General features: G+C 31.6%; 1 long non-coding RNA gene across 1 annotated transcript in view; it reads left to right on the forward strand.

Moving 5' to 3' along the window:
• Positions 1-3,280: 3,280 nt before the first annotated feature.
• LOC145288233 (uncharacterized) overlaps positions 3,281-12,227 on the forward strand; it is a 500,017-nt gene continuing 491,070 nt past the window's right edge. The window contains exon 1 of the long non-coding RNA XR_013869269.1: positions 3,281-3,450. This is a non-coding gene — a long non-coding RNA (uncharacterized LOC145288233). The remainder of the gene's footprint in view (positions 3,451-12,227) is intronic.

The following is a 12,227-nucleotide window of genomic DNA, read 5'->3' on the forward strand; positions in this document are numbered from 1 at the left end:
CACATTTAAAACTATTTATTCCAACAAAGTCCCGTTTTACAAGAAATAGACAGTTTAAAACAATACAAAAACACAGATCTGTGGATCACAAAACCTCCACGTAAGCACATTTTGAGGATCGTCTGAAAAATATCTTAACTCGCCTACAACTAATAGCATTTCGGACACTTTTCTATTATCTAATACATAAAAAAGACTCAATTAATTAGCAACAAAAAAACTTTGTTAGGCATCAAGCCACCGGCGCCACACCATCGGCGTTATGCCTTCGGCGTTACGCTATCGGCGCCATCGTCGTCATATTAAAGAGACATGTTTGAACGGGAATCTACGATTTCTTAAAAAACTTCAAAACACAATAAAAACATTTAGTTTTCAAAAACCAAATACAAAGATATTAATAAACCACATAATAACATTTGCAATTTCCAAATACATTTACATATATTACCAAAGAATAAAAACGTCCACAGTCCATTAATGAAATATCAAAACAACAGAAGAAAATTTCACGAAACTCAATTCTAAAACCGAAACCAATCTTCTCTTCTATTAGCAAGGCGCATGGTGTGTCTCTTTTTTGTTTGATTTTGTTCTCAATAGAGTAAAAAATCAAATGTGCAACTATTCCGTAAAAATATTTCTGAATAAACAAAACCCACAAAAAAACAACGCTTTAAATTGCTAACCTGCGAATTTGTTTTTACTTATGTCATATCTAATCGAAATAAACTTTCAAATTTTCTAAATAACGTCAGAATTTCAAATGCTAACACAAACTTTATTTTTCCTTTTTCTTATCTTGTTCGTTCATCGTCTTCCTCCTTTTTATTGTACTATCTATATGCTCATTTCTTTTATTTCTTTGTTTTTCTTCCACAGTACTGTTTATTATGCGTTTTCTTCTTTTTATCACGACTATCTCCCTTTTTCTTTTGCGTCATATCGCAATTTTCTTAATTGCAATTAATAATATATCCTTGTGTGTGTGTGTGTGTTCTTCCTTTTTTAGTTTAGAATTTTTTTCTCATCAATTTTAAGAACTATTTTCTATTCATTATCTATTTGTTATTTTTTACCTCTAATGTAGATTTATTTGTATTTTTCTAGGACGCTTCTAAACGATGTGTTTTTCCTTTTATCTTGGTAACCTCGTTCTTTCCTTTTTTCTTTCAATCTGCGTCATGAGATCACATCCCTGTCACGGCACCAACAAAACATATGTTTTATAGGGGCTGGTGTGTGGTAGTGTGTATATGTCCGAGTATATGCGCTGGTACTAAGAAAACATACGTGTATATATAGTGGAATCATACGTGTTAAATGTGTTTACATGCCACTTTTAATGTATGTGTGTTTCTCATCCTAAACGGGCTATAGGTTTGTCTGTACACACGTTGTATAAGGAACCGTTCTCCTTGTTCTAAATATCTAGTTTACGGCCCGTGATTTGTCTCATCTTGTGATGTTGATGCGTGCGGGTCGAAAGATTACATATAACTAGGTATGACGACATAATATATTCGGCTATTGCTTCTTCTGGAAGTTTCTTTGACGTCTTCGGAAGTCAGACCAATTTTAAGGAAAGACACTTAACAAGACGCTTGGCTTAGGGAAGAGTTTCTGTATGACTCTATTCTGAGCTTATGACTTTCACATAAGGAAACCCATTTTCAGCCCATTTGTCTTTCCTGATATCTAGGTACAGAGATATATAGATCGATAGAAAGCTGTATATATATATATATATATATATATATATATATATATATATATATATATATATATATATATATATAATAAAGCTGAATGTCTGTGTTTGTCTGGTCACGAATAGGCTCCTATATGGTTGAATATTGTAAAACAAAATGATTACATATAATGATAGAAGATGTATCGAGACACAGAAATGGGTATGGTTGATCTGGCCGAACGGTGGTTCATTAAAATTGTGGCGTCTGTGTTCGCGCCTGATCCATAAAGTATGGAAATTAAAAAATTAAAGATGAAAAAAAAAACGTTTACAATTATTTTTGATACAGATATACAAAGACTACTTTGATAAGTATGTTTTAACTTAAATAGGAATGGTATAATAAAATTGTGGGGTCCTCGTTCGCGCCTGGCTTCAATAGAATGGAAATAGGCACACACTTTAATAAAGACTTTTCATATCTATCTGCGTAAGTATACTTTGATTATTATGTTTCAGGTTGAAGAAATATGGTATAATAAAATTATGGGGTGTTCGTTCGCGCCTGACCTCCATAGAATGGAAATATGCCACAAAGTTTAACAAGTTTTTTCTATAGAGATTCACAGAATATTGTGATGAGTGTTTCAGTGTGAACAACCATGTATAATAAATTATGGGGTTTATAAATTTTATTTTTACTTCCATCATATTTTTTTGTGATTCTGATATCCCAAAATCCCAAGCTATCTCTTTACAACCCTTCCTTTTCATAACCTATCATCTATATATATATATAAAAGCGAAAATGTGTGTATGTATGTATGTACGTATGTTTGTATGTATGTATGTGTGTGTGTCCGCTAAAAACTTTCGACATGCACAAAAAAAATTCACAAACTCATTATCATATTGAAGCCCAATCCTTCGCCTGAAAAAAATCGAAAAATTGGCCAAAAACGTTCTTTTTTTTTTACCGAAATCGACAATTTCCGACAGATGGGGTCAACAAAAACGGTCCGCTCGTGACGACCACCCGTTCTACGCATGCGTCAGATGACGTCATGGCCTTATTTACTTTAAATTGTTGAAGAACTGATCAAATTTGATGTACGCCGTGTTAGCTCGGTTGGTTAGCGCGTTTTGGGTTCGAATCGATGTAAGGTCTATTTTTCGACTTTTTTTAATTTAAATATTGAACCAGTGTTATTTAAGCAATTTTTCACGTAACGTTCGTTTTTCTGTTTATTTTTTTTTACTTAGCTTATCCACCCCCGACCACACACCCAAAAACACCCGGGTACCCACCGATATTTTAAAATTTTAATATCGAAAAGCCATAAGCCATATTTCACGTGTTTTTTTTAACGTTTGTTCTTCTGTTTTCTTTTCTGTTTTGTTTTTTCCGATTTTTACATTTAACATTGTTCGTTTGCCTTATGTTAGTTTTTTTGTGTCTGTTTTTCGATGTTTTGATTACCCCACGCTTAAGTTTTAATGTTCGTTTTTATGTTTTTTTTACTTCGCTTATAACAAACAAACCTGGTCATTGACCTCATTAAAAACAACTGCTTACGTCGTCGTCGTTGTAACGGTCGCACAAAATCTTAACTTTACGACTTTCGTTAACGTTATGTATTAAGATAGGAAATGTAAAGAATATAATAGAATATTTCTCTACCTATATTTGTTATAATACAGATGCGAAGAAGGAGTAATAGCCGTTGAATGTCGAGACCAGTGTTAAACATATGCGGGTGAGTGTGAAAATACCTCCGCCTTCAGGGGTACATAATTTTGAAATCAAAACTTTACCGCTTAAAGACCACACAAATGCAGATTTTTTTAAAATAAAAATACCTTAATTTATAAAAATCAAATTCGATATTTGGATCCATAATTCATCAAGGAATATAAATTGTTAATATTGCTTTTTACGTACCATGATGTTGGTGGAGGTTATGTTTTGTACGCCTCTCTCAGATTTTATCTATGAGCGTAAGGTTCGATTTAGTAGAAAACGCTAGTCCGGCGTGTATTTTTAAGTGATAAAAGTCTATTGTATTTAAAGCACTGTTAATATTGAATTCAAAATTTAATAGTTTTAAAACCAAACAAGTGCAATATTTTGCTTGATAAACAAACAAAATTTATTAGCCTTTCGTCACTAAGCAATACACGCCTGACCAGCGTTTTCTACTTAATCTGACATTACGAAAACCAACAAAATCTGAGAGTAACATGCCAGGCACAACCTTCATCAACACTATAGTATGTAAAAAAAAGTATAAATCAACTCAAATTGCATGATGAATATTCTGTTATTGGTCGACATATCAGATATGATTTTAATAAAATATGCCTTTTTTATTATAATTTTTTTTAATTATGCACTTATGACAGCTGTAAAATAATCGTTAAAGTTTGAATTTTATGTCAACGTTGCTTTTAGTACAGTATTCTTTTATCACACAATTATGACAATTGAAGATATCGAACCGTGAAAAATGTAACAATTTACAAAACAATCGAGAGTAATGCATATGTAAAAAAGAACTATTACGAATTAGACTAAATGAAAGCCCAAGTATATGTAATTATGTTTATAGAGTGATTACTTCAAAAAAGAAGGATTTTTAAAATTATTTTTCGTTTAAAACGAGGGGTTTCATTCGAATATGTATATATATATATACATATATATACACACACATATATATATATATATATATATATATATATATATATATATATATATATATAGCTATTGTCAAAATCTCTGTACGGATTTTCAAATTTTTTTCTTAGTCTTACAATTTCTAAAGGTTGCAAGTTAACAAAATGTTTAAATAGTATTCAATTATAATAGTACTAAATCATGGTTTGCATTTAATTTATATCCCAACAAATTAACACATTGCTCTTGTTTATACTATTTTTTGCTTGTTGGATCATTGACTTGTGTTATATAATACTGAGGAAGTAATAAAATTAAGAAAATATAAATAATATTTTACAAAGTTGTTTTTATTAAACATGTTATGTATTTTATTTAACACCTAATGTATTAACAATTTAATGAGAAATCGTCGTATCAGGATAAAGTATCCGAATTATGTATATATTTAAATAATAAAATATTTAAGAAAAATATAGATAAATATTCAAACAAAGGAAATGACATAAAATTGTTAAATAGATAACTATCACACTATATTTCATAAACACGTTAGTTGGCGAACTGTTTATATTTTTTATTATTTTCTGTTTTATGCATTCGTGTATTTTCTCATAACACAATAAAAACGAACGAGGTTTCCCGCAAGCTACGATGAATTATAGTAAGACAACCACATACATTGCATGTAAACCCAGTATGGTTACACTTATTGTTAATACCTTAGGCATGTCTTGCAAATATGATAAATTTAATATTTTATTCTATATCGAAATTCCTATATTTGAGACGAGTCACTCTACCTTAAAAACGTATGTATATCTGGTAGCATGATCGTCAGTTTTCTGTGGACAACGCATGTACATATGTAGGGTAGTAAAAATATAATTAAAATACATGCAATAATTGTCAGTGATTCACGTATACCATGTGCGTCTTGATATCTAAAATAAAGCTATGTGTTGTTCGTTTATAAGAGAATACATTTCAATCTTAAATGAAATCTTATACTCGCCTGTATGTCAAAGAAGATCTACTCCATCTTTTCCCGAAGTGATCTTGTGTCTCATTGATTGATTGCATCTATATTTACGCAAATATATCGGATACCGGAGTGATTGTAACTATACCCGGCAATCCATTTACAAAAAGTAACACAATTATCTCGTGCAAATAACTCGCAGCCGAACTTCACGCCTATCTGTGAATCAAAGAGTTAATGTACATAAATGCAATAGTGTAAACCACAAAAAGAAAAAAGACAGCTGTAAAAGACGTATATATGTATGTGGGAATCAAGAAATAGAAGATATCAATTACATATAGTAATATTATATATATATATATATGCCATATATATATATATATATATGTGTGTGTGTGTGTGTGTGTGTGTATATATAATCATGCTCCTACTTCCACAGAAGGTGTAACTCTTGGATTATTTCCATTTAGCACTTGCTATCACATTGGGGTTAGGAAAAAAACGTCGTTTTTAGCATTTTGTAAATTGTCAAGTATGGTTCGACCTATCGTGCTATTGTCCATGATAAACAAATAACTAGTCACAAAATTTGGAGATCGATTTGATCGATAATAAGTTTGTTTTTGGTTTATTCTATATAAACTGGCTTAACCAAACATTAAATTGAACTCAAATAATAATATTTATTTTCTTATGTTAATATCGACAGATTTGATTATAACTAAAGCATTTAGTTTTCATGTTTCACAGAAAAGGTACTAGACATTAATTAAATATGGCAGGTACATGTATACATATACTTATACATGTAAATAAATATATATATATATGCATACATACATATATATATGTATATAATGTGTATGTATATGAATCTTAACAGGTCTATGTAGGTATATATATATATATATATACAGTGATGATCATATTTATTGGCACGGTAAAATAAAAGTTAAATTTTGTCTAATAAATTCTAAAAAAGGGATTAAATTAAAGAAAATAACAAAGTATATTATGTATTTTTAACTGGCCTTTCCGATGCAGCAATCGGATTTTAGAAAAAAATAAATAACAAAGGAACAACAAACATAATTGCAAAAACACCTTGTTCAAAATTATTGGCACGATTTATTTAATAATCAATTGAATAGCCTTTGGCCTTGATTACCTTCCTCAGTCGCTTTTCATAGTTTACAACCAAGTTGTTGCACTCTTCAGTAGTAATTTTAGCCCACTCTTCCTGACAATAATCCTCCAATTGAATAAGATTCTTAGGCTTCCTTTGCATTACCCTCAATTTTAATGTTCTCCATAAATTTTCAATTGGATTAAGGTCTGGGCTTTGTGATGGCCATTCCAAAACATTAATATGATTGTCCTCAAGCCATTTCTTAGTCAGTTTAGCCGAATGCTTTGGGTCATTATCTTGGATGAACCACCAACGACGACCAAGTGAGAGCTCTTTAGCAGAGTCTTTCAGGTTTTCATCCAATATTTTAACATAATCTTCCTTTTTTATGCTACCTGTGGCCTTAACAAGTCGCCCTGGTCCAGAGGCAGCAAAGGATCCCCAAAACATCAAACTGCCTCCACCGTGCTTCACTGTGGGTATGGTGTTCTTAGGCAGGAAAGCTTCGCCAGATTTTCTGTAAATATAAGACACTTTATTATGGCCAAATAACTCTATTTTCGTTTCGTCAGTCCATAGAACACGTTTCCAGAATGCAACATCTTTATCAATATGACGTTTTGCAAAGGCTAGCCTTGCTTTCAGGTGCATAGACTTCAATAAGGGAGTCTTTCTCGGACGACATGCTTTTAAACCAGCTCTCTTCAAAACTCTACCAACTGTATGTCGAGATACATTCACTCCAGAGGTGCTCTGTTCATCAACAATCTCCCCAACAGAGATCCTTGAGTTTTGTTTTACTTGTCGAACAATTTTCCGTTCATCTCTTGGGGAAAGGATCCTTTTTCTCCCTCTACCCTCTAAACTCATAACGTGGCCTTGCGATTTGAACTTGTTTATTATGGCTCTAACAGTGGATTTGGGAAGGTTTAGCTTCTTTGAAATCTTATCATAGCCCTCCCCATTGGTATGGCATGCTACAACAAGCTTCCTGACGTCTTCGCTGTGTTCCTTAGTTTTAACCATGGCGATTGAAAATTATAATTTAGTCACTTATAATAGTTTAAATAAATCGCTATCTAAAAATTATCTGAAAAAAATTATTCACTGAATTAGCGTTAAGCAAGCATAATATGGCTATAAAAAAGTTCAGAAAGCACGTAAACCGGAAATTGATTGATATTATACTGATACTAAAAGAAAAACAAAGCCGTGCCAATAATTTTGAACAAGGGTGTTTTGCAATTATGTTTGTTGTTCCTTTGTTATTTATTTTTTCTAAAATCCGATTGCTGCATCGGAAAGGCCAGTTAAAAATACATAATATACTTTGTTATATTCTTTTATTTAATCCCTTTTTTAGAATTTATTAGACAAAATTTAACTTTTATTTTACCGTGCCTATAAATATGATCATCACTGTATATATATATATATATATATATATATATATATATATATATATATATATATATATATATATATATACATATTTTCTAATATATGTATATATATATATTTTTATGCAATTATTTATATACATATATTATATATACATAGTATATATGCATGCATTCATATAATATATTTATAAATATATATATATATATACACACACACACATATATATATATATATATATATATATATATATATATATTGCAATTAGGAAGGGAAGACTTTTATGATTCATGATGGAAAGTAAATTTGTATATTTATATATATATATATATATATATATATATATATATATATATATATATACATATATATTCCTTTGAACTTCTCTCCAAAAAAGGGGGGAAAGGGGGGACAGGAGAGGAAAGAAAGAGAAATGTGGAGCGAGCTGACCGGTTTCGACCCTCGTTTATCAAGCTGTATCGAGGGAATTTTTAAAACAAAGAATTAAAAAAGCGATTAAAACTGCGTTTTATTCAATTTACGGGGAGAAAAAAGTGGGAAAACGATTAAAATAAAACAGCGTTATGATCGAATACCCTAGAGATTAATCACGTTCAAACGCAGGAGGCATTCCCTTTGCTTGCAAAGAGGTGTTCTTGGTCGAACGGTAATAATCTCCAAGGTCTTAAGGTGACATAGTGAATGAGTATGACTAAGAATAGAAAAAGATTCCGCGCTAAAGTTCGCTGTACAAGACGGGTTTTTAAATAAATGATAAGTACTTGAGGGGCCGTGTGTGTTAGTAACAACGTCCGTTTCCCGGTAGGTTCCATTCCTAATTTTACTGAGTACATGTTATTGGATTCATCCATCTAATCGTAATGTCGTTCGACCCAAGTAGTTGACACCGCAACCACATTCAAAATTGCAAATAACGTTACTATTATGGTTGTGTTGGTGATGGGGGGGGTAGAACATCTTTTCGAGAAGATGGTAATAAAGTTCTCGTAGAGAACACAACACGCACATTGGCAGCAAAATAACACCCATGAACGGCTGAACTTATTTGTTTGGCAAATTTCTCACTTACTGTACCCAATCAAGGCAAACGAAGATAAACTGGACATTTGGCTACTATATTCTCTTTAATTCGAGAGAATTAAGCCTATTTCTTTTGTATAACTGACCTAATTACATCTAGTGTGTACCGTTTTTGGATAAAGTATCCGTAATTGTTTCCAATTCGTCATCTAATTTTTACTTGGAACAAATCATAAGGGCACGATGTGTCAGGGTCTAAATTAGATTTATCTTACGTTTTTTTAGAGCACAATGAATCCCAACGAGTATACAAAGCTGTAAATGTTGGTTTACGGTATATAAATGTATGGTAACTAGATGGCGTTTTTTTTTACCAGTACATCAAGGAAAGCACTTTCCCTCATATGTGTACTTAAACGCAGATACATTCCATTGAGTAAGGAGAAGAAGGTGTTTGCTTCCGGTTGGTTATTAAATAAACAGAATGCGTCGTCAACATATCGAAAGTACACTAATGATTTTATGGGACCATATATAAGCGCTCTTCACAGAACCCCACAAAAATATTCGTCATGGTCGGTCCAAGTACTGAGCCCATGGCCATACCATCTTTTTACCGATACATAATATTGTTGAAACTAAACTCCACAGATGTCGTGGCAAATTTCATTAGTTCAATTAAGATGTTTTCAGGAATAGGAGGAGGTGATATCCGGCCCCGGTATAAAAAGTTTCCACAGATATCTGTAGTTTCCAAAACAGGGACACCAGTAAAAAGATTGCTAATGTCATGAGCACATGAATCTATTAACATTCTTAGACTTTTAATAAAATCAGCAAAATAATATGAATCTTTAAGACAATATTTATTATAATGTTGTAAAACAGGTTGTAAAATGTCAAAGATCCAGTTTGAGACCTTGTGTTGCGATGACCCTACCATGGAGAGAATGGACCTTAATGGGATATCCGTTTTATGGGGTATAGGGAGACCATAAAACCTTGGGCGGATAGATCTAGACAGTCTTATCTCAATAGTTACGTTCGTCGGAAGTACACAGTTTTTGACTCACTTGACCACTTTCTTTTGAAATTTGGTTTCCAAGGAGGCGCTTGAATTATGAGAGGATATCACTTTCGATATGTTGACGACCACGTTTCGTTTATTTAATAAGCAAACGGAAGCAAACATCTTTTTGTGGCTTACTTATTTTTTTACGGAATAAGCTTTGCATATATATATATATATATATATATATATATATATATATATATATATATATATATATTGAAATCGGTTTTGACATTATCATGAGCTCGTGTCAGCATTTATAAAAAGATACCACAATGAATTATATGATATGAAAACAATAAAGAAATTAAAGTAAGAAGAGATTCAGTCTATGAAGTAGGATAATATTACGATCAGGATTATTCTGGGTGAACATTTGATTTTTATCTCTGTGATTGAAATTTATTACATCGAATTTCACAAGACTTACACTTTATTTTTACTTATAAATACTTATAACTCAAGTCAGTATCCAATTAATATATATCGCATTGTTACTTTTGCTAACTTAATAAAATTTGAAATGGGTAAAATTGTTCGGAAATGTGTAAAAGCATATTAAATAATGTAAAATTGTAGTCAAATATAAAAATTCAATCGATGAACATTCTGCAAAAATTATCCCTATTGTTGATATGAATATAATAAGATAGATGAGTTCGAGTTTCATTAGCTTATCAACGTTAATATAAAATAAAGGCATCTTACTATCTAGTTAAGACAGAGGTTATATATATATATATATATATATATATATATGTATATATCGATGGATAGATAGGTAGATAGATAGATATAGTATTTTGTTAAGGAACGTTTTCAGCTCTAAATCTAATTGTCTAATTAAGATTGTGCTAAATACCTAATCGTTTAAGATTGTGTTAAATATCGAATCGTTTAATGTAGATCATGTCAAATATCTAATCTTTTCATTAAGATCGTGTTAAATATGTCTTCTTTTAAGAATGTTGAAGGTGGAAAAAGCAAATTTCACAGCACAGTTTTTATTTAAGAAATAAGTCTTGAATATAATCAGCGTAGTGGTCGACCATCGAATTTCGACAACGATAAATAGAGGGCTTTTGTCGAAGTCAATCAACGCACCACTGTTGGGAGGGATTGAAAATAAAAAAAAAAAGCTTGATAAGCTTTTGCTCCACGACTTGAACCACAATCATGAGACATGCTGTCATGAAGTGTTATTTTCCAGTCTTTACGCAACAAGAACGACCCGTTTCCTGATAGGGTTGTAACTTGCATTGAAAAGTAAGTTCTTTACGACAACCCACGATACTCAGCTCAGTGGTTTGACTTCCTGAAGAGAGAGTGGCACAAAAATAAGGTCATGCTGAGTGTTTGGTGGTTGGACCGGTCTTATTCATTACAGTATTTTGATGAAGGCCAAACCATTGCGGCGGTTAAGTAATGTGAACAAATAGATTAAATCTATCGGAAACTTTGAAAACAACAGCCAGCATTAGTCAACAGAAAAGCCCCAATTCTCTTTCACGAAAATGCCCAACACACGTCGTTAAACCGACTCTGACGAAGTTGAACCAATTTTGCTACAAAACTAGGCCTCATCCGCCTTACTCTCCAAACATATCATCTACCGACCACCCATTTTTCAAGCATTTCAACAACTTTCCGTGTGAGAAATGCTTAATAAAACGAAGCATATTTCAAACCGCCTTGCGTGCCTTCATCGCTACCAGATAGCAAGATTTTAGCGTTACTGGCATGGATACATCTGTACTGCGTTGACAAAACTGCGTTCATCCTGATTATGCTCATTTTGAGCAATATATTTTTGAGCCGAGATATGCTCATCTGCATTTAAAAGTGCACGAATATTTTTAAACCTGCCACACAGACACACGCATATATATATATATATATATATATATATATATATATATATATATATATATATGTATATATATATATATATGTCACAATAGAAAAATGCGAGTATGAAAAATAATAGGGTTAAGCTTAAATATGGAAAAATAAAGAAATAGTTGTTAAAACCGCAAAAGAAACGGACAATGTATTCTAGTAAAAAAATATAAATGTATACCTTAAAACATTGCATCAACACGAATTGATTATATAATCTTATAAATTGAATTTAAAAAAAACAAATCTTAATGATGCAATATGATAAGTAATAAATTTATTATATTTTTACTAGAATATCTTGTCCAGAGAGAGAGAGAGAGAGAGAGA

Source organism: Euprymna scolopes, chromosome 11, assembly GCF_053919585.1.
Source record: "Euprymna scolopes isolate OS-2025 chromosome 11, ASM5391958v1, whole genome shotgun sequence".
Lineage (NCBI taxonomy): Eukaryota > Metazoa > Mollusca > Cephalopoda > Sepiida > Sepiolidae > Euprymna > Euprymna scolopes.